This window comes from Staurois parvus, unplaced genomic scaffold (assembly GCF_062004578.1).
Source record: "Staurois parvus isolate SC_StPar_1 unplaced genomic scaffold, SC_StPar_1.0 ptg000903l, whole genome shotgun sequence".
NCBI lineage: Eukaryota > Metazoa > Chordata > Amphibia > Anura > Ranidae > Staurois > Staurois parvus.
In genome coordinates, this window is record NW_028318699.1 from 2319183 (window position 1) to 2340748 (window position 21566).

Sequence of the window (21566 nt, forward strand, 5' to 3'; positions counted from 1 at the left end):
TTTTTTTACTTTTTTACATCACATAGGAAATAAAAAGTCTCCAATGTGATGTATTTTTATTTTTGTTTTCTTTAAGGAGACATCAGGTTTCTAAAAGACCTGAGGAAGAAAGTGACCTTCAGCCGATTTCTTCGATGGATATGGAGTAAACACACTATATCCAAGATGGGTTGGATTCAGGGGCGGACTGACCATTTGGAAACTCGGGCACTGCCCGAGGGCCTGAGGTCAGTAGGGGTCCCCATGAGATGCCCCTGGTACCTTTTTCATAGGCTTTTTTGAGTTTGGACACAGGGGCCCCATGATCCCCTATTGCCCGGGGGCCCCATGAGTTTTCAGTCCGCCCCTGGTTGGATTACTGCATTTAGTAGCACTGGCCCTTTTCTCTAATCATCAAACATACAAATGTCTCAGGCACAGCTGGGGAATATCAAAACATAGTAAGTATGTATAACAGGGAACCTAGTTACATTAGACATTAGTACATTTGTGATACTCCTTCCCTGTTGATTCCTTTTTGCCATAGACCTCACCATTACATTCTCCTAACAGCCATTCAATCCGGTCCTTGACAGGAGAGAGGAACTGATCACTCCAATAAAATAATAAACTGCTCACTGCAATAAAAGCTGTATGTTTATTGAATAATCTGATGCATAACTATACCACCATGGTGCTTTTGAACCCTAACGCATGGAGCATGCTTGTCTCTACAAAAAAGCACCATGTGTGAACGAAATGCGTTAGTTGGTTATATGTGGTATATGTATATATTATGCTTCGAATTATTACCTAAACAGTAGATATTAGGAGATCATGACAGTTTCTTTGTTATGTCAGAACTTTAGCTCTGAAAAAAATAATCAGTATATAATTTATGAAAACAGGCGGGGATCTGGAATTAAGGAGATTCCCTACTAATTTTCATAAATTAACTGATAGCCCGAGTTCTTTATTTGCGCTAACTTGAAGACAAATCAAAAGCAATAATGTGCAAAAATATATATTTATTATTAATAAAAGCAATGCAAAATGGTGATTAAAATATAATTGGTGATGATAAATAATAATCAAATCATAGTTACATAGTCAGTCTGGCTGAAAAAAGACAAAAGTCCGCAAGCTCAACCATTCAAAAAAAAAAAGTTATAATCCTATACCCACAGTTGATCCAGAGGAAGTGTCACATACCTTACTTGTGAGCCTGATAGCAGGAGGAAGGCCTCTCGTACAGCTCCTGTTCAAGGGCCACTGAAGCTGGAACAGCAACCACAAGAGCACGGTGGAGTATGAGTGCATGTTCAGTCCTGTAGTCTGTGCAGGGATTGCTGGCACTTTGCTGGGAGATGGGATGGCTGGACCAGCTGGCGGCAGAGCAGGCTGGCAGCAGACTGGATGCAGGGTCAGACAAGCCGGGTCAGTAACAGATGAGCAGATCAGACATGAACAGTAAACAGAAGAGTAGTCAGGTCACAAGCCAGGGTCAGTGTTGGTGGGAGCAGATCAGTCAGAGTCAGAAGGCAGAGGCAGAGTCCAAGAAACAAGCCGGGGTCAATCACAGGTAATCAGTCACAGGAACAGGATCAGGCACAGGAATACAGGGGGGGAGCTGCAGATCAGACAGCACAGGCTAATAGTGCTGCTGGGTTTAAATAGTCTGATTGACGCCAACATTAGCAACTGGCTGTCGCATGTGTGTGTGTGCGCATGCGTGAACGCAAATGCACACGACTATGTGCAGCAGACTGGGCCCTTTCACATCTGTGCCGCTGTGCACTATTTCGAGCATCTTCCTGACAGGAAGGCAAAAAACCCCCAGCAAAGCATGATCCAATTTGCTTCTGAGGGGAAAAAAAATCCTTCCTGATCCCTCGTGAGGCAATCGGATATTCCCTGGATCAACTTTACCTATAAATGTTAGTATCCAGTTATATTCTGTGTATCCGAAAGAATCCAGGACTTTTTTAAAGCAATCCACTGAGTTGGCCAGAACCAACTCTTGAGGGAGTCTATTCCACATTTTCACAGCTCTCACTGTGAAGAAACATTTCCGTGTTTGGAGATTAAATTTCTTTTCCTCCAGACAAGAGTGCCCCCTTGTCCTCTGTGATGACCTCAGGGTGAATAACTACATTGAGTTCACTATATGAACCACTGATGTATTTATACATGTTGATCATATCCCCCCTTATGTATTATACATGGAGATCATATCCCCCCTTATGTATTATACATGGAGATCATATCCCCCTTATGTATTATACATGGTGATCATATCCCCTCTTATGTATTATACATGGAGATCATATCCCCCCTTATGTATTATACATGGAGATCATATCCCCCCTTATGTATTATACATGGAGATCATATCCCCCCTTATGTATTATACATGGTGATCATATCCCACCTTAATTTCCTCTTCTGAAGAGAGAATAAATTCAGTTCCTCTAATCTTTCCTCATAGCTGAGCTCCTCCATGCCTCTTATCAGTTTGGTTGCCCTTCTCTGTACTTTCTCCAGTTCCCCAATGTACTTTTTGTGAATTGGTGCCCAAAACTGAACTGCATATTCCAGATGAGGTCTTACTAATGATTTGTACCGGGGTAATATGATATCTCTCTCTGGAGTCTATACCTCTTTTAATACAAGAGAGGATTTTGCTCGCTTTAGAAACCGCAGCTTGGCATTGCATGCCATCATTAAGCTTGTGACCTACCAGAACCCCCAGATCCTTCTCCACCATTGATTCCTCCAGTTGTACCATCCCCTAGTATGTATGATGAATACATATTTTAGCCCCCAAGTGCAGAAACTTACATTTATCAACATTAAACCTCATTTGCCACATAGTTGCCCAATTACACAGAGCATTGAGGTCGGCTTGTAAATTGGAGACATCCTTTAAGGACGTTATTCCACTGCATAGCTTGGTGTCATCTGCAAAGACTGAAATGGGATTTATAATCCCAGACCCTATATTGTTTATAAATATATTAAAAAGTAAGGGTCCCAACACTGAACCTTGGGGTACACCACTGATGACCCCAGACCATTCAGTGTATGAATTATTAACCACTACTCTCTGAATACGATCTTTTAGCCAGTTTGTGGGGAACTGTGTCAAACGCTTTTCTTATTATCTATAGCTTTTTTTAACTTTGGCCATAAGCCACATAGGTTTGATTTTTAGCCGTTTAAACTTACTGTCAGATTGGATGTATAGTAAAATCAAAATAGCAATTCAATTATCTAAGCAACAATAATGGTTACAAATTCAAACCAGCAAATATTATCAAATATTAATGAAATAGGACCAACTGTCTAAAAAAAATGCATGTATAAAACTCTGAGTAACATGATCTCCCACTGCACCCAGATATTCAAAGCCTAAAGTTTACACTGTGCATTAACTAATTTAGAATACCATACACAGGACTATCCAAGAAGCTTAGAATCTATCGGATGTCAAGAACAAATTTCCACTAAGTTGTCTATTTTGTTATATATTACCAACTAAACCATTGACTAGAAGCTGAAATCAGCTTTGGGGATATTCCAAAGAGAATCTTCTTCCCCAAGAACTGAAATTAAGATAAATTATACGGCAGTTAAATCAACTGCAGTGCTAACCAAAACTGATATCAGACTAAACAGTTTAGCTGGAGATATAAGGTGAGACAAATTGCCTGCAGAGAAATGGAAGTTATATGTTACCAATATAAATTCTATGGTATAGTGATGTTAGCTTTAGGTCAGCTCACTTCTGTGTGTGTGCCCGTCTGTTGCCCCCTCTCTTTCTTTTCCCTTTGTCCGTCTCCTAACTTTTATCCCCCAAAATACCTAGGTGGGCAAAGCTTATCATGCCTATTTATGACATCACTCAAGGTGTCTACATTCATTACTAAATGATCCCAATTATCTATAGGGGAAAGTATAGGATTAGGAATAATTGTGGATATTTCCTAAAAACTCCTGTGCCATGTCAAGAATTGACCTCTAACATCCAGCTTGTTATAAGGCTATAAACTTAAAAGGTAGTCACTCTATTGACAGAACTGGTTAGACAAACTGGGACCAGTGTCACTTAAAATAATGTAATACCTAAGTGATTATGAAATAAAAAATTCTATCTATATGTCTTCCAGACATTCACTGAGGTCATTTGTACTGAGATTTTGGTAATTATCTAAATTCTTCCATTGCATACAGACGTTGTAATATAATAAACTCAAATAATTATTTGTAATGTTGAAAACATAATATCCAAAATTTATACCAAAATATATATCCATAATATATACCAATAATAATTAATTTCTAACACCAATTAATATAGATAAACTATATATATATATATATATATATATATATATGTATATACAGTGAAGGAAATAAGTATTTGATCCCCTGCTGATGTTGAATGTCTGCCCACTCACAAAGAAATTAGCAGTGTAAAAATTGAATGGTAGGTGTATTGTAACACTGAGAGACAGAATAGCAACAAAAAATTCAAAAGAAATGCATGTCTAACAAATGATGCGCTGATTTGCATGTTCATGAGTGTTTGATCCCCTATCATTGAGCAGGATTTCTGGTTATCAGGTGTCTTTCATACAGGTAACAAGCTGAGATTAGAAGCAGTCTCTTAAAGGGAGTGCTGCTAATCTCATTTTGTTACCTGTATAAAAGACACCTGTCCGCAGGAGCAATCAAACAATCAGATTCCAAACTCTCCACCATGGCAAAGACCAAAGAGCTGTCCAAGGATGTCAGGGACAAGATTGTAGACCTACACAAGGCTGGACTGGGCTACCAAACTATCGCCAAGCAGCTTGGTGAGAAGGTGACAATAGTTGGTGCAATCATTTGCAAATGGAAGAAACACAAAACAACTGTCAGTCTCTCTAGGTCTGGTGCACCATGCAAGATCTTACCTCGTGGAGTGTCATTGATCATGAGAACAGTGAGGAATCATCCCAGAACTACACGTGAGCATCTTTTCAATGATCACAAGGCAGCTGGGACCACAGTCACCAAGAAAACAGTTGGTAACACACTACGCCAACAAGGATTGAAATCCTTGCAGTGCCCGCAAGGTCCCTCTGCTCAAGAAAGCACATGTCCAGGTCCATCTGAAGTTTGCCACTGAACATCTGATTGATACAGAGGAGGACCGGTTGAAAGTGTTGTTGTCAGGAATGGACTCGCCAATAGTGGTGGGACTCACTCGCCTTGTGGGCTGCAGTACCAGGGCTGGCCAGCGGGTGCTCTCAGCAACCAGAGGCTCACTCCTGCAATCAGCCAAACACCTGAGGCTGATTGCAGGAGGTGCATATAAGGAATGGCCAGACCTGCAATCAGGGCCTTGGTGTGTGTTTCCCAGGGGCCCCTGTACCTTGTATCCTGTGTTCCTGTTCCTCTGCCTGTCTGATTTGTTACCGACCCTGCCTGATCCTGACCTCTGCTGACTGTCTCCTGTTTAACCCCTGGCTTGCCTGACCATCCTATTGCCTGCTCCTCAGTACCGTGCTGCCTGTGAGTTACTGAACCTGGCTTGTGACCCTGACCATTCTCTGCCTGATCCTCTGTACCGCACTGCCCGTGAGTTACTGAACCCAGCTTGTGACCCCGACCACTCTCCCACCTGCTCCTGGTACTCCGTTTGCCCGATTGCTACCGACCCGGCCTGCCTGACTACTCTTTGTATTGTATGTATTGTTATCTGTTGGAAGTTTGGTTTGGTTTGTTTGCACTGTGTTTATGTTTAGTTTTGCACTGCGTGTTTGTATTGTTAATCTTAATAAATTATATTGTTTACTATACCTGAAGTCTGCGTTTCCCTGTGTCAGTCCACACACTTCTGGTCATACCTAGAATCCTGACATTACACCAAGGCCATTCCTGACCAGAAGTGGCTGCACAGGGAAGCCATCTTGGCTTATTGTTGCTGGGAAGGATGCATCTTGATGAGGTGGTGTATTTGTCTCTGCTAGTGTTTGATGACAGAAATTATGCTTATCAGACTCTGAAGGAATATACCAGGGATCAACTACTAGAGTGCATAAGGATCGCTCATTGCCTAGTAGATCAGGGCACAGAGTTCTCTGAGGTGCAACCATTGATTCAGGTTTGTGCAGAGTTGGCTTCATCTGGTACCCCCGAAAGCAGGGATGACGTTTTGCTGCCATTTAGTGCCGACCAGGTAGAGTTCCTGGTATGGTTATTGGAGGATGATGTGGATTACTTTCTGGAGCATTATTCTGCATGTTCACAACAGGTACTAAGAGATTGTATAAACGCAGTGCAGTCTTTGACCAGACAGGCTTTGTGTAAGCTGAGCTTTGTTCAACCCATACTGCAGACATGGTCAGACTTGTTGCACCCAGCCTCAGTCAGCTTGCAACGTCATTTCTCTGCTCAAGGCACTCTTCCTGCATCCCCGACAGCACCCCCAATGACGGTCCAGTATACTCTGCTAACTACCACATATCAGTCTCCTGCTCCCACTCGCTGCACCTATCCTTTCTTTAACCCTGTAAAGAAGTCCTCTGTAGCAACTGCTCCCTCCTTTGTTCCATCCCTCAGATCTTCTCTGCCTACAGCTGCTCTATCCACTTACAAACCTGCGCTTACTTCCTGTGCTCCAGTAACTAAAACCAGGAAAAAGCGAAAATTCTTTCCAACCAATACCATCCTGCCAGTATCCAAACCGGTCAGCCTGCCGTCTGAGAACCCACCTTCCGTGGTTCAGCCTGGTGCCCCGGCGGCCGCAATTCAGCCTGATACCCTGATGCCTGAAGACCCAGTATACCCTACCCAGCTTGATGTGTCTACCCAGCCTGAGGGTCCTATTATGCCAGATGACTTGGTGCCCGCTGTCGAGCCAGACGATCCAATGCCTGATGACCCGGTGCCCACTGTCAAGCCAGATGACCCGATGCCTGATGACCCGATGCCCGCTGCCGTGCCTGGTGACCCGATGCCCACAGTCGAGCTAGATGACCCGGTGCCCGCTGTCGAGCCAGATGTCCTGATGCCAGATGACCCGATGCCCGCTGTCTTGCCAGATGACTCGGTGCCCGCGGTCTTGCCAGATGACTCGGTACCCGCTGTCTTGCCAGATGACTCGGTGCCCGCTGTTTTGCCAGATGACTCAGTGCCCGCTGTTGAGCTTGACCCGATGCCCGCTGTTCTGCCAGAAGACTCAACACCCGCTGTCTTGCCAGATGACTCGGTGCCCGCTGTCCTGCCAGATGTCTCGGTGCCCGCTGTCGTGCCAGATGACTCGGTGCCTGCTGTCTTGCCAGTAGACTCGGTGCCCGCTGTGGTGCCAGTTGACTCGGTGCCTGCTGTCGTGCCAGTTGACCCGGTGCCTGCTGTCGTGCCAGATGACTCGGTGCCCGCTGTCTTGCCAGATGACTCGGTGCCTGCGGTCTTGCCAGGTGACCCGGTGCCCACTGTCGAGCCAGATGACCCGATGCCAGATGACCCGATGCCCGCTGTCTTGCCAGATGGCTCGGTGCCCGCGGTCTTGCAGATGACTCTGTGCCCGCTGTCTTGCCAGATGACTCGGTGCCCGCTGTCATGCCAGATGACTCGGTGCCCACTGTTGAGCTTGACCCGATGCCCGCTGTTCTGCCAGATGACTCGGCGCCCGCTGTCTTGCCAGATGACTCGGTGCCCGCTGTCCTGCCCGCTGTCGTGCCAGATTACTCGGTGCCTGCTGTCTTGCCAGTAGACTCGGTGCCCGCTGTCGTGCCAGTTGACTCGGTGCCTGCTGTCGTGCCAGTTGACCCGGTGCCCGCTGTCGTGCCAGATGACTTGGTGCTCGCTGTCTTGCCAGATGACTCGGTGCCCGTGGTCTTGCCAGATGACCCGGTGCCCACTGTCGAGCCAGATGACCCGATGCCTGATGACCCGGTGCCCGCTGTCATGCCTGGTGACCCGATGCCCGCTATCAAGCCAGACGATCCAATGCCTGATGACCCGGTGCCCGCTGTCGAACCAGATGACCCGGTACCCGCTGTCGAGCCAGATGACCTGATGCCAGATGACCCGATGCCCGCTGTCGAGCCAGATGACCCGGTGCCCGCTGTCGAGCCAGATGACCCGATGCCCAATGACCCACTGCCCGCTGTTGTGCCTGATGACCCGGTGCCTGCTGTCTTGCCAGTAGACTCGGTGCCCGCTGTCGTGCAAGTTGACTCGGTGCCTGCTGTCGTGCCAGTTGACCCGGTGCCCGCTGTCGTGCAAGATGACTTGGTGCTCGCTGTCTTGCCAGATGACTCGGTGCCCGCGGTCTTGCCAGATGACCCGGTGCCCACTGTCGAGCCAGATGACCCGATGCCTGATGACCCGGTGCCCGCTGTCATGCCTGGTGACCCGATGCCCGCTATCAAGCCAGACGATCCAATGCCTGATGACCCGGTGCCCGCTGTCGAACCAGATGACCCGGTACCCGCTGTCGAGCCAGATGACCTGATGCCAGATGACCCGATGCCCGCTGTCGAGCCAGATGACCCGGTGCCCGCTGTCGAGCCAGATGACCCGATGCCCAATGACCCACTGCCCACTGTTGTGCCTGATGACCCGGTGCCTGCTGTCTTGCCAGTAGACTCGGTGCCCGCTGTCGTGCAAGTTGACTCGGTGCCTGCTGTCGTGCCAGTTGACCCGGTGCCCGCTGTCGTGCAAGATGACTTGGTGCTCGCTGTCTTGCCAGATGACTCGGTGCCCGCGGTCTTGCCAGATGACCCGGTGCCCACTGTCGAGCCAGATGACCCGATGCCTGATGACTCGGTGCCCGCTGTCATGCCTGGTGACCCGATGCCCGCTATCAAGCCAGACGATCCAATGCCTGATGACCCGGTGCCCGCTGTCGAACCAGATGACCCGGTACCCGCTGTTGAGCTAGATGACCTGATGCCAGATGACCCGATGCCCGCTGTCGAGCCAGATGACCCGGTGCCCACTGTTGAGCCAGATGACCCAATGCCCGATGACCCACTGCCCGCTGTCGTGCCTGATGACCCGGTGCCTGCTGTCGTGCCTGGTGACCCGATGCCCGCTGTCGAGCCAGATGACCCGGTGCCCGCTGTCGAGCCAGACGATCTGATGCCTGATGACCCAGTGCCCGCTGTCAAGCCAGATGTCCTGATGCCAGAGGACTCGGTGCCCGCTGTCTTGCCAGATGACTCGGTGCCCGCGGTCTTGCCAGATGACTCGGTGCCCGCTGTCTTGCCAGATGACTCGGTGCCCGCTGTCCTGCCAGATGACTCGTGCCCGCTGTCCTGCCAGATGACTCGGTGCCTGCTGTCTTGCCAGTAGACTCGGTGCCCGCTGTCGTGCCAGTTGACTCGGTGCCTGCTGTCGTGCCAGTTGACCCGGTGCCCGCTGTTGTGCCAGATGACTTGGTGCTCGCTGTCTTGCCAGATGACTCGGTGCCCGCGGTCTTGCCAGATGACCCGGTGCCCACTGTCGAGCCAGATGACCCGATGCCTGATGACCCGGTGCCCGCTGTCATGCCTGGTGACCCGATGCCCGCTATCAAGCCAGACGATCCAATGCCTGATGACCCGGTGCCCGCTGTCGAACCAGATGACCCGGTACCCGCTGTCGAGCCAGATGACCTGATGCCAGATGACCTGATGCCCGCTGTCGAGCCAGATGACCCGGTGCCCACTGTCGAGTCAGATGACCCGATGCCCGATGACCCACTGCCCGCTGTCGTGCCTGATGAACCGGTGCCTGCTGTCATGCCTGGTGACCCGATGCCCGCTGTCGAGCCAGATGACCCGGTGCCCGCTGTCGAGCCAGACGATCCGATGCCTGATGACCCAGTGCCCGCTGTCAGGCCAGATGTCCTGATGCCAGATGACTCGGTGCCCGCTGTCTTGCCAGATGACTTGGTGCCCGCAGTCTTGCCAGATGACTCGGTGCCCGCTGTCTTGCCAGGTGACTCGGTGCCCGCTGTCGAGCTTGACGACCCGATGCCCGCTGTTCTGCCAGATGACTCGGCGCCCGCTGTCTTGCCAGATGACTCGGTGCCCGCTGTCTTGCCAGATGACTCGGTGCCCGCTGTCCTGCCAGATGACTCGTGCCCGCTGTCCTGCCAGATGACTCGGTGCCTGCTGTCTTGCCAGTAGACTCGGTGCCCGCTGTCGTGCCAGTTGACTCGGTGCCTGCTGTCGTGCCAGTTGACCCGGTGCCCGCTGTCGTGCCAGATGACTTGGTGCTCGCTGTCTTGCCAGATGACTCGGTGCCCGCGGTCTTGCCAGATGACCCGGTGCCCACTGTCGAGCCAGATGACCCGATGCCTGATGACCCGGTGCCCGCTGTCATGCCTGGTGACCCGATGCCCGCTATCAAGCCAGACGATCCAATGCCTGATGACCCGGTGCCCGCTGTCGAACCAGATGACCCGGTACCCGCTGTCGAGCCAGATGACCTGATGCCAGATGACCTGATGCCCGCTGTCGAGCCAGATGACCCGGTGCCCACTGTCGAGTCAGATGACCCGATGCCCGATGACCCACTGCCCGCTGTCGTGCCTGATGAACCGGTGCCTGCTGTCATGCCTGGTGACCCGATGCCCGCTGTCGAGCCAGATGACCCGGTGCCCGCTGTCGAGCCAGACGATCCGATGCCTGATGACCCAGTGCCCGCTGTCAGGCCAGATGTCCTGATGCCAGATGACTCGGTGCCCGCTGTCTTGCCAGATGACTTGGTGCCCGCAGTCTTGCCAGATGACTCGGTGCCCGCTGTCTTGCCAGGTGACTCGGTGCCCGCTGTCGAGCTTGACGACCCGATGCCCGCTGTTCTGCCAGATGACTCGGCGCCCGCTGTCTTGCCAGATGACTCGGTGCCCGCTGTCTTGCCAGATGACTCGGTGCCTGCTGTCGAGCTTGGTGACTCGGTGCCCGCTGTCATGCCAGTAGACTCGCTGCCTGCTGTCGTGCCAGTAGACTCGGTGCCCGCTGTCGTGCCAGTTGACTCAGTGCCCGCTGTCTTGCCAGGTGACTCGGTGCCCGCTGTCTTTCCAGATGACTCGTGCCCGCTGTCTTGCCAGATGACTCGGAGCCCGCTGTCTTGCCAGATGACTTGGTGCCCACTGTCGAGCTTGGTGACTCGGAGCCCGCTGTCGTGCCGGTTGACTCGGAGCCCGCTGTCCTGCCAGATGACTCAGTGCCCGCTGTCCTGCCAGATGACTCTGTGCCCGCTGTCTTGCCAGATGACTCGGTGCCTGCTGTCGAGCTTGGTGACTCGGTGCCCGCTGTCGTGCCAGTAGACTTGGTGCCCGCTGTCGTGCCAGTAGACTCGGTGCCCGCTGTCTTGCCAGATGACTCGGTGCCTGCTGTCTTTCCAGATGACTCGGTGCCCGCTGTCTTGCCAGATGACTCGGAGCCCGCTGTCTTGCCAGATGACTTGGTGCCCACTGTCGAGCTTGGTGACTCGGAGCCCGCTGTCGTGCCGGTTGACTTGGAGGCCGCTGTCGTGCCTGGTGACTCGGTGCCCGCTGTCGTGCTTGGTGACTCGGTGCCCACCGTCGTGCTTGGTGACTCAGTGCTTGCTGTTCTCCTAGATTCCTCGGTGCCCGCTGCTCCGCCTGGTGGCCCAGTGCCCGCTGCTCCGCCTGATGGCCCGGTGCCCGCTGTTCTGCCTGATGGCCCGGTGCCCGCTGCCCCGTCTGGTGGCCCGGTGCCCAGCCTGATGTGCCTCTGTCGGTGCCCAGCCTGATGTGCCTCTGTCGGTGCCCAGCCTGATGTGCCTCTTTCGGTGCCCAGCCTGATGTGCCTCTGTCCGGTGCCCAGCCTGATGTGCCTCTGTCCGGTACCCAGCCTGATGTGCCTCCGTCCGGTGCCCAGCCTGAAGTGACTCCACCTGCTGCGCAGCCTGATGTGCCAGTCCTTGATATCCCGCCAGTTACCGGACCCGGGCGGTGGAACATTTTGCCCACTAAGGACTGTTGGGAGCGTCCTGAGGCCGCTCCTTGAGGGGGGGTTACTGTCAGGAATGGACTCGCCAATAGTGGTGGGACTCACCTGCCTTGTGGGCTGCAGTACCAGGGCTGGCCAGCGGATGCTCTCAGCAACCAGAGGCTCACTCCTGAAATCAGCCAAACACCTGAGGCTGATTGCAGGAGGTGCATATAAGGAATGGCCAGACCTGCAATCAGGGCCTTGGTGTGTGTTTCCCATGGGCCCCTGTACCTTGTATCCTGTGTTCCTGTTCCTCTGCCTGTCTGATTTGTTACCGACCCTGCCTGATCCTGACCTCTGCTGACCGTCTCCTGTTTAACCCCTGGCTTGCCTGACCATCCTATTGCCTGCTCCTCAGTACCGTGCTGCCTGTGAGTTACTGAACCCAGCTTGTGACCCCGACCACTCTCCCGCCTGCTCCTGGTACTCCGTTTGCCCGTTTGCTACCGACCCGGCCTGCCTGACTACTCTTTGTATTGTATGTATTGTTATCTGTTGGAGGTTTGGTTTGTTTGCACTGTGTTTATGTTTAGTTTTGCACTGCGTTTTTGTATTGTTAGTCTTAATAAATTATACTGTTTACTATACCTGAAGCCTGCGTTTCCCTGTGTCAGTCCACACACTTCTGGTCATACCTAGAATCCTGACAGTTGTGGTCAGATGAGACCAAAATTGAGCTCTTTGGCATCAACTCAACTCGCCGTGTTTGGAGGAGGAGGAATGCTATGACCCCAAGAACACCATCCCAACTGTCAAACAAGGTGGTGGAAACTTTCTGCTTTGGGGGTGTTTTTCTGCTAAGGGGACAGGACAACTGCACCACATCAAAGGGACGATGGACGGGGCAATGTACCGTCAAATCTTGGGTGAGAACCTTCTTCCCTCAGCCAGGGCATTGAAAATGGGTCGTGGATGGGTGTTCCAGCATGACAATGACCCAAAACACACAACCAAGGCAACAAAGGAGTGGCTCAAGAAGAAGCACATTAAGGTCCTGGAATAGCCTAGCCAGTCTCCAGACCTTAATCCGATTGAAAATCTGTGGAGGGAGCTGAAAGTTTGAGTTGCAAAACGTCAGCCACCAAACCTTAATGACTTGGAGAAGATCTGCCAAGAGGAGTGGGCCAAAATCCCTCCTGAGATAGATGAGAGAGAGAGATTGAATATAGTAATATAAAGACCCAAATTACTTAATTGGGCAAGTATTCACCTCATTCAATAATAATGATAATACAATTGAATATTTGATTAAAATAATCCTGTCAAATAATAATAACACCATATACAAGGTATATTTTATCATGAACTCTTTTCCACATGTTGATGAGAAAAAAAATCATCGTGAACAGTTCTTTGTCCTTTGTTAAGTCCAAGACATGGCTTCCTCAATTAATAATGCAAATTGGTACCATGGTCAGTCCTTATGTCATGACTGTCTGGTAAAACTATACCCCCCCCCCCCAATGTACAACCTGGGAAAGTATACTGTAAGAAACTGAGAATGTTTGATGTTAAAGTCTTTGTTCAGAAACCCTGAAAATAGAGCTTGAAGAACAAAATGACTTCCTGCATGCCCATGTTACATTATGTAGAGATGATAGGTTCAGGCCTTACAGTTTAATTTTGTGAGCACAGAATAGTTCTGATAGTTATATACACTTTATCATAACATTTGACGTTATCCACACTCTCCACCTCCTCTCCAACTACACTACTCAAAAAAATGAAAGGAACACTGTGAAAAACACATCAGATCTCAATGAGAGATTTGATGGAAATGAAAATGATCAACCTACAGAGGAGTGAATTCAAAGACACCCTGAAAATCAAAGTGAAAAAATGATGCAGCAGGCTAGTCCATTTTGCTGAAATTTAATTGCAGCAACTCGAAATGGTACTCAGTAGTTTGTATGGCCCCCACATGCTTGTATGCATGCCTGACAATGTTGGGGCATGGTCCTAATGAGATGACGGAAGGTGTCCTGGGGTATTTCTTCCCATATCTGGACCACAGCATCACTGAGCCCCTGGACAGTCTGAGGTGCAAGCTGGCAGTGTTGGATGGAACAAAACATAATATCCTAGAGGTGTTCTATTGGATTTAGGTCAGGTGAGCGTGGGGGCCATTCAATGGTATCAATTCCTTCATCCTCCAGGAACTGCCTGCACACTCTCCCCACATGAGGCCAGGCATTGTCGTGCACCAGGAGGAACCCAGGACCCACTGCACCAGTGTAGGGTCTGACAATGGGTCCAAGGATTTCATCCTGATACCTAATAGCAGTCAGGGTGCCATTGTCTAGCCTGTAGAGGTCTGTGCGTCCCTCCATGGATATGCCTCCCCAGACCATCACTGACCCACCACCAAAACAGTAATGCTGAATGATACGATGATGATGTTACAGGCCGCATACCATTCTCCATGGCTTCTCCAGACCCTTTCACGTCTGTCACATGTGCTCAGGGTTAACCTGCACTTATCTGTGAAAAGCACAGGGCACCAGTGATGGACCTGCCAATTCTGGTGTTCAATGGCAAATGTCAATCAAGCTCTATGGTGCTGGGCAGTGAGCACAGGGCCCACTAGAGGTTGTTGGGCCCCCAGGCCACCCTCATGAAGTCTGTTTTTGATTGTTTGGTCAAAGACATTCACACCAGTGGCCTGCTGGAGATCATTTTGTAGGGCTCTGGCAGTGCTTATTCTATTCCTCCTTGCCGATGGGTTAAGGACCTTCTACAGCCCTGACCAGCTTCCCTAGAGTAACTGCCTGTGTCCTGGAATCTCCCCCATGTGCTTGAGACTGTGCTAATTTTTTTGAGCAGTGTATATACAATGAGGATTGAATGATATTCTTGCACTTTCTGCATTGACCTTTTACGAAAAACCTCCACCTCCACCTCCAAAACCTCTACCTCCTCTCCACCTATATACAATAAGGAATGAATGATCTTCTTGCATTTCCTATAGAACACAATTATCTTCTTAGTTTTTACAGTGCTAAATGTGAAGTTGTCTGCACATCACTCAACTAAATGTTGGACGTCATCCTTATACGTTGTCTCATTACTGTGTATAACTTGTGCTGGACTACAATCATGTGCAAACATGGCTGGGCTGAGCACACAACCCTGTGGTAGTAGCTGAAGAAGTTCAGAATTATGGTAAGGGTTTATAACTACAATTTAAGGAAACAAAATTAAAATATTGATTTTGGATGGAGATGAACTTTAAAGTTGTGGGGAAAATACGCTTACAAGCAGATAAAAATTCAAAAGACGGTGTAACAGCAAGAAGTGCTGACCCATGAAAATGACAAGTTGTAACAAGAGGAAACTCCTTTTGTGTTCCTGTTCAGTGGAGAGAGTCACGTTGTACAGGTGTGCCCCAGCACCAGTTACGCAGGTTGGTAAAGGTCGGTTGACCTACTGATAATGAGGTCTGATGATGATTCAGGGAGAATACAGGAGGAAGAAGTTACTGAAGGCAGCAGCTGTACAAAACCAGTTTAATCCCTTTACAGCTGGATATGTAAAATAAAATCAACTGTATCATTAGGGACTAGAGCATGAAAAGACGTTATCAGGCTGAAAGTGTTCAACCACTTATGAATCACATACTAACAGAACATTGTCATATAACAATTAAAGTGACCCTATGGCATAAATATAATAAATGTCATATATGATACAGTAACATAGCAGTCTTTGTTTTTCTGATTTCCTCTTGTAACATAGTTTGTTACCTGGCAGATGAAAATAAAGGCTTGAAAAAAAAGAAAACTATAGTAATGCAGTCAATACATGCAATGATTGGTAAGTTACATTTTTGTTCTTGACTTTAGTTCCACTTTAAATAGGTTCTGGAGTAACCTATTTTGATTAAAATAATCCTGTCAAATAATAATAACACCATATACAAGGTACATTTTAATATGAACTTTTTTCCAGATGTTGATGAGAAAAAAAATCATCGTGAACAGTTCTTTTTCTTTTGTTAAGTCCAAACATGGCTTCCTCAATTAATATTGCAAATTGGTACCATGGTCAGCCCTTATCTCGTGACTGTCTGGTACAACTATACCCCCCCTCCCTCATATTTACAACCTGGAAAAGTATGCTGTTGTGAGAGGGCTATAATCAGGACCCCATCTTCCACTGATATCATAATAAGAATTTTGCAACATAATATAAATAACAATACAACATAAATAAACATTTTTTTTAAATATTTGTAAAATTATTATTTTTTTTTACAATTTTGGATAGGGTGGAGATAGCTCCGACCCTATGTCAAATGTTTCGGCTGAGAATATTGGCCTACTCTATTTGTCCTGACGACCATCAAGATAGAAAGTGAGAAAAATTTCAAAATGTTAGAGTTGTCACCAGAGGAAGAGATGTGAAAAAAATCCTACAACAATCTCCTATTATTTTTAAAATGATATCAGCAATGGCAGCCCGAATATTTATATTAGGAAAAGTTTAGGTCCCACTATCAAACCAGTATTTTCTAAACTGTCACTATGTCTTTCACTATCACCGCTTTGTAAAGGAACCACCACTACTACACTTGTACCCTATGTGCCACCTGCCTATTCTGCTACAATATTGTCTTCTCTGTAAGGGTCCATTCAGACCTATCGGGTCTAATGGGGTGCATTAGCACGTGTTATTTCTCGTATCCATGTGTGCTGTGTGTAGGCAGCCAATTCCTTAATATGTGCTTCCAACACAACACAATGAATCAAAAATCAGACCTGCACTATTTTTTATGACACAGCACACCAAAATGCTTGGCAGTACATTACCATGAGGTGTGGTGCACTGAGAGTACCAGCTTGGTAGTTTTTTACTATGAGATGTAGTGCTGTGCATTGAACATGCCTTGGCTTAGTGTCTTGGGGTGCTATATGAAATGAATGGCTTTGTAACACATCATAGTTCTTGCTTTGCCTTATAATAATATAATTATATTGCAACGCATATACTGTATAGTTACATGGGCCCTAATAAATGTCACTATGCAGCCTTTACCAAGGACTTATGTACATCACTACACTCATTTCTGGCATTGACAGCATGGATTAGGTCCCCAATGGTTACTTGCAATGTGAAGCAGTAGACAGTCATGGTATGGTATAGTAAAGTATAGTTTATTATTATTATAATACAGGATTTATCTTGCTGGAAATGGAGGACATATGAGCAAAAAATAGAATATGCTCTGTTTTGTCCTAGGTGAATGTAGAACCCAGATTTCTTTCCCATTTCAGGAGGAATGGGGGTGTAAACTCTTTGTTTGGATTTGGATTGACTATAGAAAGTGTGTGTCACACTGGGTTTGGATCTAAACATTGGACCTCAAAGCTAGCTGGGAAATTTGTGAGGGTCTCTCTAGATCAAGAGAAGAGATTTCTGATCTGCACATGCACTGTTTTTTACGACGTACAGGAGCATATTGGCATGCATTGCTGTGGGTTTCAAGGAGTAGCAATTGGTCACTCAACAGTTGGACTCCTGATGGACATTCGTAGTATGCAATAACATGTACAGGTGACTATTCACACATAATTGGGACACTGCGTCATCATGCAGGATTTTTTGCTGCTATGTCTAGTTCACCTTTATAACTATTTTTTGGTTAACTGGAAGCATTTTGTCAATCATAAAATACAGATCCAACTAAGACCTACTGTATTTAATTTATATTTATATATTGAACTAATGTATAGCATTAGACATCATGGATTGATTTGGTATGGACTATACGTTTTTGTTGATATAGCAATGTATCAGTTTTAGTAACTGAACTATAATATATTATACACAGTTAAGTTCCATCATGTATGCACACCTGGCTTTCAGTACTTTTTCCCCTTCTATAAAGCAGTAGAATTCTACGTGTCACTGCAGATAGTACACATGGTTGCTCTGATGGTGAATAATCTGAAATAGAGAAGTGAAACAACCAGGTGTGTAGGCACTGGTTCGATGAGCTCAGTGTCCCACTCTATCACACACTGAAACTAATTTTTTCCCATTCTATAAAGTTTTATATTAAAGCAATAATACAATATATAAAAAATTGAATACCTCAGTATATAAAATAAGCAACATTTGGGGAGTTTATTAAAAAGTACCCCCAGTTTACGATAATGTCAGTTACAGTTCATTATAATATGAAATATGTTTTCTTTTAAACAATTTATATTTTAGGATCAATATAGTATGTGCAGCTATAGTACCTATTGTTTTCTAATGACAAATTTGATTTGAGCTGTATCACCATAAATGCTAAATTCACCAGAACTCCCACTTTACAATAAGAGTTTGGACATGGCCATTCAATAAATGTGCATTCGGTGGGATCTCACGCTGTTTGGCAATAAGAAGGATTATTGCTGCTTACACTGTGCTGAAGAATAACTATTGGGATCCAAATTCTATACTATTTTGTGCATTGTACTAGCTTGACATTGTTGTCTTCTATTAATTATGTGGATGGATGACAATGACGAGTGTGTGTATTTATAGATGTACTTTTCCCACAGCAACTAGTCCAACAGTTCTTTTCCAAGAGATGCATTTATTCGGATAAAGATATTTGTTACAGATGACAGAAATCCAGCTGAATACTTGTAAATATTACAATAAACAACAGCCCAGGCTATTCCCCAAATACCAAGGTGACCTTGCATAAAATTAACATAGCAAACAGTTCTTTTGATGTGCAAAGTGGTCTTGTCACTGGCCTGTCCAAAAATGAACAGTTTGTGTTTCAACATCTTCAATATCTACAAATATATTTATATATATATGTATATATATATCACAATATACTATAGACATTTGCTCAAATTGTGATTTTTTTTGTGTTTGAGAATACAGCAACAAGACTTTAGTGAAGAATTCACTGACAAACATACCGCAGAACCAAATAATGAAAGAAAATGATGAGATTTTAAAAAATATTGCACAGGGTGCCAAGGATGGGTCCTGGATGGGTACTATGAGTCGCCCATATTTGGGTTATGGTCCCTTTAAGGGAAATGGTTGGTGTACCCAGGGGTCTCATCTGCACAGTGTGAGAGGTTTTGGGACAGTCAAGTATAAAGGAGAGGACTGACTTGCAGTTCTCTTTGCATTAATAATTGCCTATTTGGGACCCAGAATTTTGGAGGTTCAGAGTGATATTCGGGCGGGAAAGAACCTTCACACCTGATTAAGGGGACTTGTATATACCTATACACAGTATATTTGGAATCATGATTCACATTATTACATCCTTCTTCCACTTTTCCACACACATATATATATATATATATATGTATACAGTTGTGTTCAAAATAATAGCAGTGTGTTGAAAAAAGTGAATAAAGCTCAAAATTCTTCTAATAGCTTTTATTTCCATACACACAAATGTATTGGGAACACTACACATTCTATTCCAAATCAAAACATGAAGAAAAATAGATCAAATTGGTGTTGTTCTTCTAAACAAATTGAAGAAAAGTGGATATTAGACTGCTCAAAAAAATAGCAGTGTTTGTATTCTTCTTTATATCTTCTTCTATATAAACTGAAAAATGTTTGAAGATTTTGCTTTCTTTTGAATGACTCAATGAATATTTGGTTGTATAAGCACTGTTTCTGAGAACTGCTGTACATCTGTGTTGCATGGAGTCACCCAACTTCTGCCACCTGTGAACAGGTATTCCAGCCCAGGATGATTGGACTACATTCCACAGTTCTTCTCTATTTCTTGGTTTTGCCTCAGAAACTGCATTTTTGATGTCACCCCACAAGTTTTCTATTGGATTAAGATCCGGGGATTGGGCTGGCCACTCCATGACGTCAATCTTGTTGGTCTGGAACCAAGATGTTGCACGTTTACTGGTGTGTTTGGGGTCGTTGTCTTGTTGGAACACCCATTTCAAGGACATTTCCTCTTCAGCATAAGGCAGCATGACCTCTTCAAGTATTCTGATGTATTCAAACTGATCCATGATCCCTGGTATGCGATAAATAGGCCCAACACCGTAGTATGAGAAACATCCCCATATCATGATGCTTGCACCACCATGCTTCACTGTCTTCACAGTGTACTGTGGCTTGAATTCAGTGTTTGGGGGTCGTCTGGCAAACTGTCTCTGGCCACTAGACCCAAAAAGAACAATCTTACTTTACTACACCCATAAGTAAGAAAGATGGTAATATGGTATATTATATACAGGTATTAGTTCTATAACTAGACATATCAATATATTTTCAGTGTCCAAGCAAACATAATGGTTACTTCATATAGATCTCCCAACAAAAGTCTCAAAAATCTCAATAAAAAGCACTACTGATTAAAGTATATGTTGACTCCAACAATGAACTTCTCTTAAGACTTGTTTAAGCATGCAGTAAGCCAAAATCTGGCACATCCAAATATTGCATTTACTGGCTCCTAATTTTGTATATTAATTTATCCACTTTTGCCGATTATGCTATAGATACAAATCATTGCTAAATTAGCTTTCTACATAGTGGGATGCTTGTTATGATGTGTTTAGTGCTTTCACAACCAGTTCCATGCACAGCACATGTACAGGGGCAGTATTGGATTAGTCAGAGAAACTAAAGCAGTTTCAGTAGGGTGGGGGAATAGAGAGGGCGGACATCTTGAGAACTGCACCTGCTCTTGTGAGACAATCTATAACCACAGAGCACGGAATGCTGATGTGTCCCAAAAATGTACACTACGTGTCAATGTATTTTTTTTTAGATGGTTTGAAAATATATAGCTATCTTATGTATATACCATCTGTAAGTCATTTGATGAGTGACTTATTAATCAATACGCAAGTGAATTATAATCCTATTAGGATCTCTTATACTATGTATATGACTGTATTTGCTTATATATTCATTATGTATTGTGGCGTGAAGTGTGGATCTCTAAGTAACTATGGCCATAATATAACCCTGCCAGGGTCGGACTGACAACTCATGGGGCCCCCGGGCAATAGGGGATCATGGGGCCCCTGTGTCCTCACCCACACCCAAAAAAGCCTATGAAAAAGCCAATGAAAGGTACCAGGGGCATCTCATGGGGCCCCCTACTCACCCCGGTCCCTCGGGCAGTGCCCGAGTGCTCAAATGGTCAGTCCACCCCTGAACCCTGCTATGAAAAAAAAGAAATTGTCATGAAACACACCAACGTGAGAGTATACATGCAGTATACAGCATTTCCAATGGTTGATGTTATACATGTATTGGCTTTGTAACCCTTAGAGCAGCCTTTCTCAACAAGGGTGCCCAGACACCCTGGGGTGCCTTGAGGATTCTTCAGGGGTTCCTTGGCAAAAAACTGCATAAAACTTGTATACAAGCCAGCGGGTGGAACAAATCTGCCTTCTAGTTACACAAAGCCACCGAGTTTCACTATGCACCATTACAACCCTCTAGCCACCAGCATCCTGACAACCAATGACATCATCAGTTGATAAGGAGGTTGTCAGCTGCCTGCACAGCATCCTAGTTTGACCCTCCCCTGCCCCTCTCCATCAGTGCTGGGGTCACATTAGCTCAGTTATGGAGAAA